Source organism: Anopheles aquasalis, chromosome 2 (assembly GCF_943734665.1).
Source record: "Anopheles aquasalis chromosome 2, idAnoAquaMG_Q_19, whole genome shotgun sequence".
NCBI classification, from domain to species: domain Eukaryota; kingdom Metazoa; phylum Arthropoda; class Insecta; order Diptera; family Culicidae; genus Anopheles; species Anopheles aquasalis.
In genome coordinates this window covers 22,347,305-22,357,500 of record NC_064877.1, presented here as the reverse complement: position 1 = coordinate 22,357,500, position 10,196 = coordinate 22,347,305, and the positions used below count along the sequence as shown (strand labels likewise).

General features: G+C 43.5%; 1 protein-coding gene across 1 annotated transcript in view; it reads left to right on the top strand.

The window, feature by feature from the left end:
• Nucleotides 1-9,905, top strand: part of LOC126570344 (allatostatin-A receptor-like) — a 60,895-nt gene extending 50,990 nt beyond the window's left edge. Inside the window, exon 5 of the mRNA XM_050228038.1 lies at nt 5,878-9,905. The gene's annotated coding sequence lies outside the window, so the exon portion shown is untranslated. The remainder of the gene's footprint in view (nt 1-5,877) is intronic.
• Nucleotides 9,906-10,196: the final 291 nt, after the last annotated feature.

The following is a 10,196-nucleotide window of genomic DNA, read 5'->3' as shown; positions in this document are numbered from 1 at the left end:
ATAGGTTCTCCCTTTCGCTAGTACACGGCACCCGAAAGGGGGCCGGAAACAACCCTCATAAACATCAAAACCTAAAACGAAAAATGTGTGAGGCACCGAAGCCGAAGTGGATAAAGTTTATAGGAAAAATAAAAATAGACAAACCGCCGGCCGCCGGCGTGAATCAACGGACCGGACCAAAGCAACATCCTTGCCACCCCGGCACCGCGGAAAGTGGCGTTAAGCTCGAATTCAAGCAGGACAGGCGGGCTAGCAGACAGGCAGGCTCCCAGAATGACAGCCCTTTTAGGACGTGATGGTTCCGTGCGTTCACTTCGTCCCCTTACTCTGTCCATTAAGCGCGGTAGCAGCCTCGGTGTAATCATGGAGTTGGTGCTTGCTGCGCCATACACGCATCGTCCGCTACTTCTGGATGCCCGGTCCGTTCGTGCCGGTTAGGTCCATTTCCTTCCTAGATTAAAATGGATGGATAACCTAGTACCGGGATATGAGTGTGCGAGCCGGACCCTGGCCACGGGCTGGCATCATGGCAAGTAAGTGCGATTGTGTGTTCTTTGATCGAACTTTATGAGCCGATGCGGTCCTGGCCATGGGCTCCACGGTTGCTTCAGCTTAATTTTTTGATAATTTACACACTGGCCACGGGGCAAACTCAATCCGTTTTCCCTCCTTCCCGTGCCGCGTCTTCGTCGAGTTCGTTAATGAACTTCTGTCATATTTTAAACTCCATCCAACCGATGACCATCGGAACCATCGGGCCAATAGCCGGTCAATCGTGCTCTTCGGTGCTGCTAGCCGTTCGCCAGCGACCGAGCTGCTGATGATTGAGTGGATCGCAATGCGGTGCTGCTCGCTTGGAAAACGGGAAATTGAAACTCGATTGCCTCGGTGGAAAAGGTGAAACAAAAAAAAAAGGCCGAACGCTTCCGGTAGAATTCGCTCAATCATTTACGCTGTTCGAACGATGTGGCGTTGGGTTAGGGAAGGTCGTGTACCGTACCATACCGGATGTGCACTTACCGCGACGGATGTGGAGGAAGAACACCACACCGTCCAATTGTCCGTCGTTTCTGTTTCCGTTGGAAAAACCCGTGGGCAGGAACTCGCGGAACTCCTAAATGTTTTTCCGCAAAACACCGCGCCACAATTTCGAGAGAAAGTAGTATCGGTCAGGCTTAATATTTCAGTAAGGTGCACCTTCATAGCACAGCGCTCGATTTACTCCGCTCGAGGCGCTTGTGGTATCTGCCAACGCTCGCCAGAGTCAGAGCTTGCTTTGGTATCACGCTGGAAAGAAAAACGAAAGCGTTTCAGGCGAAGTTTCTTAAAATAATTAAAAACTTGAAAGATTAATGGATTATGACCCCGATCCGGTACGGAGCCTCTCAGCACATCGATATGATTTCAGTGTTATGAGAAGGTTGAGGTCCCTTCCTAAATGGGAATCGATTATACAGTGGTAGACATTCGTATAGCCGCAGGTAGTTTTTTCGAGTTTTTTTCTCGTTTCTCTCAAACTAGCCGATCTTTTTTCATTTGGAATAATACAAAAGGTTTATTTTATCGTTGGTTACAACACATATTGACGAAAAACGTGTAGGACTTGTTTTCGAGAAAATATGAGAAAATTTTCAAATTTCACATGGACATTCGTATAGCCGCACCTTATGAAAAACATATTTTTCAAATAGTTTTTACGAAGCAATCTGCAAGTTGGTATTTTTTATTACTGCCTACATTTCTAACAAATCCAAAACTATAATTTGCCATGGGTTCCGATAAGATTTAATGGGTTTGCTATTCAATTTAAGTGTAACAGTCGTCAATGACCTGACTTAAACTTGAAATATTTTTATTTTACCGATTTTTTTAAGAAATCAATCCAAATAAAAACCAAAACGCTTTTTTATGTAATTGCAATAAGAAATGCATACTACACACTTGAATAAATGGATATTTTTGTCCCCAAACCATGCATTCAATTGGTGGTGAAAATTAATTGATATGTTATTGTCCTGTAATAAAAGGTTTCAATCCCCGATAGATGAATAAAAATGTCTTGCAAAGGCTCTGTTTACATCCCTGAATACATTTGAGTTGAAATTTAAAAAATGGAAAGCTGTACGTGATAAGAAAGTTACAGCAAACATCAAACCCTCACAAACGATTTTTTGCTTTGACTTTCGATGTGGTATGGTGGGTCACTCATGGTTCAAATCATGCTAATATCGGCTCTATCCATCCAAATTATCAAGAAATTACTTATTTGCTTTGAAAAGAACTTCATTTTGCTTTTATTTTACCTACGTTACCAAATTTAGGGTAAATGAGCCGGTGGTAGTTTAATCAACTTTGGCTTTGCTTTGAGTTTTCTCCCAATTTTATGATTTGTTTATGATCCGTTATGTATAAAATACGTCTGGTTATTACTGGTCCATCCATAGTTCCTTTAAATTGCCCTAAAGGTTGCCAATTTCTGGCTGATTCATGCGAAAACTGACTTTTTGTCCCTTAGGAAACTATTTTCATCGTTTTCGATAGAGGCTTAACCATCCTTTTGGATATTTTCCGTAGGAAATTATGGATGGATTTCTTATACCTACCAATAATTGAAACAACAGAGCGATTAGATTTGCAGTTTATCAAAAATAGCTTGATTTTTGTCATTTTTTATTTATTTGTTAGTTACCCTGGGCGCATTATTTAAAAAGAAAATTAAAAGCCAGGGTGTTATCAAAAAGAGCATTTCTAAAGCTTAAAATAATCTAGAATAGTTCTACTATTGAACAAAAAATACAACCATTAAATACGTGTTAACGAATTTTGCGGAGTATGTTTTTTCTTTCACTGCGGCTATACGAATGTCCATTTTAAAACAGCTGCAATCTGACGATTACTCACATTTTGACACATAGCACTCACAATTACCCACGTATCTAAACCAAATTTTACATGTATACTAGTCACATGTGTAGTAACACAATAAAAGCTTGATACCGTCAAAAAATGCATCCGTTTGTAATTGATTGCCGTTTTACTCCTGAGCCTCTAGGTGCGGCTATACGAATGTCTACCACCGTATGAGGCTTCAGGAGAGTCGATGCATTCACTTTATGAAGATATTGCGCACAACTGGAAATCGTTCTCCCGGTGAGTTGTTTACTTAACAATATTAACTGGCTGAAAAATTTGGCATCGGACTACGTTAAATATTTGAACACCGTCCGGAGCGTTTAGTGAAGAGTTCAAAGGCGTCTCTGATCCTCTGGATTCAGGTTGTGAAAATGCCCATTTTTTTAATTTTGAGAGCACTACGCAAACCCTTTCATCGAATAGATCATCAGATAAGGATAAAGGTATTTTTTTAATTAACTTGATTTCAATTTTCGTATACGAGTCCTTCCGTTGCCAGAACGTTATACCCGTTGATATTACGTTTCCGCATCGTTATCATCATCATCATCCGCATTATCATCGTATCCTGGGGGCTCAGTTTTCCCGCTAATTGTGTGGAATGTCGAGATTATAGCAGGAAACACAGATGAATGTCAGTTCAGCCATCCAATCCACATTACCGTTGCTCGGCACACAATAACCGTGTGTCCATAATTTGTTTTCCCCCGTGCCGTGACTGTACATTTGATTGTGCGATGACACAAGCCGTTCCTTCGCTGACTGACCACCTGGTACCGGTTCGTGTATGCGATTATGAAGATTGATGTTGTGTTAATGAATTAAGCCCACGCAACCAATTCTGCATGGTAGCGTACCAGGCCATTCTCGCAGCAGCAGAAACTACGCAGAAACGGACGTCACGGAGTTGGTGAAGAAATCCTGCTGGCCTAACATCACGCCATCCGGAGATAGCAAAGCGACCGCTGAAACTCACTCCTTCTGTCTGGAACGATAGTTCGTTTCCAGTTTGCAGTGCACTTGTTGATGTTGTGTGTAAAGTAATCGCAAGTACATTGCATTAACTTTATCGCAAAATGTGTGGCGCAAAATGTGGCCCCCACGTTCAACGCGATTGAAGTGCAGACAAATATGAAAACGCCCAACTTAAACGAGCACACCGATGGAGTTGTCCTCTGTAATCGCAGCATAATAGCAAACTGATGAACCAAAAATAGACTCCACAGACCATTTGGTGCATATGGCTTGAGTCCGTAGGTTAATGCATTCTAAGCTTTTTTTCTTGCCAAGGACCCGCATGTACCACCGCTGGTGTACGAACATTCACCAGCTACTCGCTAATGGAGCGAATAATTCGGTTGCCGGGTTGGGAAAGAACCACGCCCAGCATCAGGCCACCACTTATGCGTGAAAGCAAATCTCCCGGTCGGTATTCACTTTCACATCAGTGCGCCGCGACCAGCGACCACTGAAAGCTCCGATCCGATGCACTGCCACAGCGATGATCGAGGTATACCGGGTTATCATCATCCGAGCTAACCGAGTGCAGCTGTCGCCTTTCATCGCTTTCTTTTGTCGCTCAAGTGGTCCGTGAAAGATAAATTTTTCCACTCGTTTCTCGGTACCTTGAGATCCAAAAGGGGACGCGTGGAGGCCGGTGCCGACGAAATTCACTCGAGGGAAGCTCGAGGTTACTCCCTTACTCCTTGGGCTTTGGGTGAATCGTTTCTGCTTGAACCTGCTCGCAAGCGAGGCGCCATTTATGCACTTCATTCTTGGCCCGCCCCTGGTTCTGCTGGTTTGTTTGGTGCAGGTGGATCTATTTCATGCGCCACACAGTTCCCCAGGATCCACCAGGAAGATTGCTACTCTCCAAAATCCAATCCTCAGCGGATAAAGGTATGGATGCCAAAACAGCAAACCATCCCCCGGGTTTTATCGTCGCTGAAGTTACAGGAGAACTCTCGCTGGTGCCCGTTACCGATCAAAGCAGATTCGAGAACGAGCGGCATCCGGATGCAGACAGAACCGGTTTTCTTCCCTGCCTGTAAACCAACTGCCCTTTTTTCTGTGAACGTTTACCCGAGCTTCCGTTGAGAGGTCGTTTGAATAGAGATAGTTCAAGACACCATAAGTACCTTGAGTCGATAAACTTCATCCCTTCCTCTGAACTGGCACTGTGGTCTGCGCAGAGGAAAAAGGAAAGAGAAAAGTGCCAGCTCACCAACAAGAAACGAACAGAAGCTCCTCACGTACCCATACATCACACATAACTGATGCTACTGCCGTTTGCTGCAGAAACTCGGTGCTACAAGTGAGTGTGTGTTATTCATGTTTATTGAAAGTGTCCATCGTGTGGATATAAACAAGCTTTATCTTGCTTCTTCCTCCGAGCGGATCTTCTGTCTGCCTCCACTATTTTTTTCTTCAATTTTATTAAGGTTGATTCTTTCCTTCGGATTCTTTGTATACTTTCCTTGGGTTCCTGGGAAACCGAACACCACTGTCAACACGACAGTGCCGACAGTGAATGGCGAATGGTTGGAAAACGGAAAAGTTGTTACCACGACGAACTTAGTACCAACAGTGCGTCTGTCAGTTCGTGAGAACTTCCTACCGGACATTGAAACAAAATACACCGCAACGGTCTGTTCGGAGCGAGCACCGGGCTATGGATTTAATTATGACGATAATATGCTGCCGCAAATGTTACGGAAAGTTTGAGCACGAGTTTGATTGAAAAGTCATTTCCGGGCCTTTTCCGCCAGAAGATTGTTCCCGGCCGGCATTGCTGGTGGCCAGCACACGGATGAACCATGTTTACATTAAACATACAGCAACTCCACCTCTCGGTGCTGCAACTAAGTTGTTTTTCTTTACCATTTGTGCTTCAGCATACTTTTCGCTTCGTGCTATTCTCCATTCCATTTTCATACAGCACGCTTTTGCTTTGCTCTTTCGCAGGTGATTATGGGCAGGAAAACCACACCCGGCCGGTAGCTCGGCCTCTTCAAATGTGGTTTCAACGGTGCACTAGTACGAGAGGAAAACTCCATTGCAACCGCATCATCATAATCCGTAATTACCCGTAGCAGTCCCGTTAGAGAGTCGAGGGCCACCATTAGCAACAACGAGCGGGCCCCGAGAGCGGTGTAAATGAATCTTCCTCCAGCGTGAACATTAACCGGACTATGAGGACGATAAAGCACAGCATGGACCGGCCATGGAGTACTCGTTTCGAAAGTTTTCTTTTTCCTTTTCCGTTAATAGCGACAACGATGCCCGGCCAAACGATGCATCCTCAGTGGCCTGCATTTTCCTCTGCTTGAGGCATACTGGGCAAGGGGATTCAGGCAAAGTTTTTTTTTCTAGTTCCATCGAGGAGGTAGCATCCTCCTCATCATCATCATCATCATCTGACGGGCCAGCAAATTATGTCAGTTGAGTCTCGATGGCTCGATGGTTGATTCTGTTATATATAATTAGCAGCCCTGTTGCTAGAAGGTAGGTTGCTTAACGTGAACAGCGCACCTGAAAGTGGAACCGAGCGGAAGTGAGTGGGATGGGAATTGGCAGTACAAAAACCGGTATTCGGTGCCAAGCCTAGCAGGAAGCCGTCTAGGAAGCCTGAATAGGGTGGTATGCAGGAATAACCGGTATCTGATTTCCAAAGGAAGAAGATTGTAATTTCCAGACAATGATGGGGATCATAACTATCCGGGTCCGTGCTCTCCCATCGACCACCGGTTTTGTAGATCTACCATACCATTCTAAACCGAACGAGCCGCTTGGAATCGTTTAAGTAAATCATGTTAAATATTAAATCTATTTGCAGAACCCCACCCACTAAACGGGTGGCTTGGTTTTGCCAGACAAATGAACAGAATCGCGCAGTGGTTGTACTATTGCATAGTTAAGGAGATAGAATATCTGGTTTCAAAACTGTTTCACCGTAAGCTCGAAGTAGGCGTTAAGCGAGATGGATAATAAATTTACCCCTACTTAAGGCTCGCCTTCGTGCGGGTTTGGCAAAGTAGTCTCATCCGACAGGATAAGGATCGATCGACGGATTGGCTGGCATTGCTTCTAGTGTGGATTATCTTATCAGCTTAACAGCTCCAATCTGAGCCCCGTACTGTTTCCCTCGAAGACTCCGTGATGTCTGATTTTTATGGCTGCCTTTCTGTGATCCGAAACCTTTCTTTCTTCTCACTTTTTATCGTTGAATTGAAAAGCCTGCGACGCCGTATCACGGTACCGGGCATCATGGATCGATTTCGTACGCCCGGATCGTGATCCACACTAAGCACGTGACATCAATCATCTCGACGTACCCGTGTGATCCCCTTCGAATGAGCGTACTCTTCTGAGCGAAGCTCGGTTCATCAATGCATTCCATCGCAGCCGGCAGTAGGTCAAAGTGGCCATTTTCCTTCCTCCGGCCATACGCAATGCGGGTAATATCGGAGGAGGCGAAAAAAAGGACGAAGAAGAAAATCCGTCAAGTCAGCACCGTCATGGTCATGTTCTCAAACCCAGCATATTTTCCATCATATGCTTGCACGATAAGGCTCGTTGGTGTGGCCGTCGCGTTGCGTCACGTCGCAGGATACCGAGCAGACTTTTCCCAGACGACCGTCGACCCTGAGCAGAAGGGAGGAGGTTTTTTTTAAAAAAAATCGCACACCACCCCGGCAAAATGTATTTTGCAATGATACTTGCACATAAATCACACCTCGTTCGCTCGCAGGGTCGCGGCGCCAGCAGCTACGCGGTCGCCAGTAGACCGGACGAACCCGTTGTGACTGTAATGCCAACGCTACGTGAGTTGACTGTGTGTTCACGGGTTGAACGCGTGACTAAGCTCGAAAAGCTTCTTCCATCAGCCATCAGCCAGTCAAGTCACTTTGGTTGGAATGTTTTCGGTTTGCAGCACAGTTGATGAAAAGCCAACAGTCGATGATATGCCTGCTGTGATGTTGGTTTCATTTAAATTTACAAACTTTCTTTTTTGTTCTCACAGCAACTGTCTCGAGCAGAATCTCACATTCGGAATCTGCATTTTTTATTCAAAAATATTTTAAACATTTGTCGATGTTGGACATGTTGGACATCATCATGCCGGGCGATCCGAATAAAAATCCCACATACACAAAGCTTCGAGAGAAACACTGATGGCTGTTGCTGAGTGCAGAATCCATACCAAAACCAAGCTGCCATTCGTTTCGATGGAAACGAATATCCACGCACACGAGCACACGTGTGCGTGCACTAGAAGTAATTGAAATTCAGTAAAAAGCCACAGGTGAATCCATGTAAATAAAAATCCCAATCATATCCCAATCTCCGCGTAAAAAAGAAATCATAACATTCATTGCAACTGAACCGTGACACATGGAAGGCTGGAAAATATAAATGCAGTCTCCTTCCGTTCCTGAGCAATGAGGAATTACCAACTGATGAGAGTGGTTGATTGTATGGTTGTTATATAAATCGAGGCTATTCCGACTGTTATGTTAGCAATCGTCATTAAACATCAACATTAGATAAATATCAACAGCCGTCGTCGGTTAGGGGAAAGAAAATTAAATTGATTATCGTAATATGTAGAGAATGAATGGATAGATGTACGTTAGGTCAGAGAATAAGACATCTTCGTACCCGAATTTCAAACGGTCGATGACCAACCAGCTTATAGCGAATGTGGCAAGTTATTGTATATACCGGACCGAATATGCATTCGTAGCTTCTCCCTAATTCAATGCAAATCCGACCCTCGGTGTGATGGTAGCAGGAAATTTAGGCCGTGACCAATGTTTGCATTTCGATCGAATAAACGAAAAATAGAGTAAGCTTAATTCACTACGAGTTTCAACAAGAGCGTTAGATGTACCGCTGGGTGTGGTTGACTAAAAGTATCAAATAGAGCTTGTCGAGGAAATAAGATCAACATGAGCTAGTGTGCGTATGTTGTACGCTTTCAGATAATGAGGACTTTATTTACGAAAGCCAATATTTTGATATCCTGTTGAGTATGAAGGTAATGTTTATAGATCGAGCGGTTTATATAACAATTCATTTACTGATATGCAGTTGTATAATATAGCAAAACAATTGTTGACGTTTGGTTTTCTTGAGAAATTTATTCATTTCATGAATGATGGCCAACGAGATAAACATTCAAAGTAGTTGCATTTTTACAGTTATTTCATGGAACGAATTTAAATAAGGTTATGGCAATTTCAATAAGAAGAAAACAAATTCCTCTAATATTACCACACAACCCAACTAATAGCATACCGTTATAAAAGATCACATATTTAAGTTATTTTTTTAACCAATCATGCCGAGCCCCCTCTATTGGGGAGATGTAGCAGCTGTAAACATAATTTAACATCAATTTTATGTCATAAGTTCCATAGGGTTTACTCGTCTCAAACCATCCAGCTAGAATAACGAAGCTCGGAACCGTGTCATAAATCATAAATCCGTTTTTATCATCATCTCATTATCCGTAATGATAGTTCACTATCGCGCCGGGTTACTATGTTGCAAATTGTACAAAAACGTGTGTCTGGTGCTGGTGATCAAAAAGTAGTGAACTGGTACAAGGAAATATATAATTGTTCAAATTGCTCTAGCAAACCGTTCTACTAGATGATATGCAATAATGGCAAAAGATGACTTACTATCGATTGAAAAAGCGGTGAGCTCAGAACCAATACGTCCCACACCGAATCAATACACCGCTACAATGCAAAACATGTGAGACAAAGAGGTAGTTTGTGAATTTACGCTGGTGCAGACGATGCCTGCACTAGAGAATCATTATCTAAACTAACACAACCGAACAGGGTTTGAACATTACGAGTACCATTTCGATAGCGGCACTTTTTAACAGCATGTCAAATTACTAATACCGACCAACGATCCGCGAGGTGTGCGAGGTGTGATGATCGTTTTCTAAACTCTGTCTTGAAGTTGAAGAAATAAATTTGCCCCTCAAGCAAATCGACTGTGAAGCGTTATTAAGTTCGACTGACATTCTGCGGTTCCTCTTTATGGTAAGTGCGGTTGTTCACCACCGCGGTATGACGTACATTTTGGTTCGAATCAATGGTACGTGTTACCGGAACCAAATTCAGGTCGATTCAAAAACCACAAATATTCACACTCTACTCCTCCAACGCCTTATCGAATAGTTGGTTCAATTCATTTTGCAGCTGTCCCATACTCAACAACCAAACCGAATTTTGGTTTGGCCTTTATGCTACCCCCAAAAA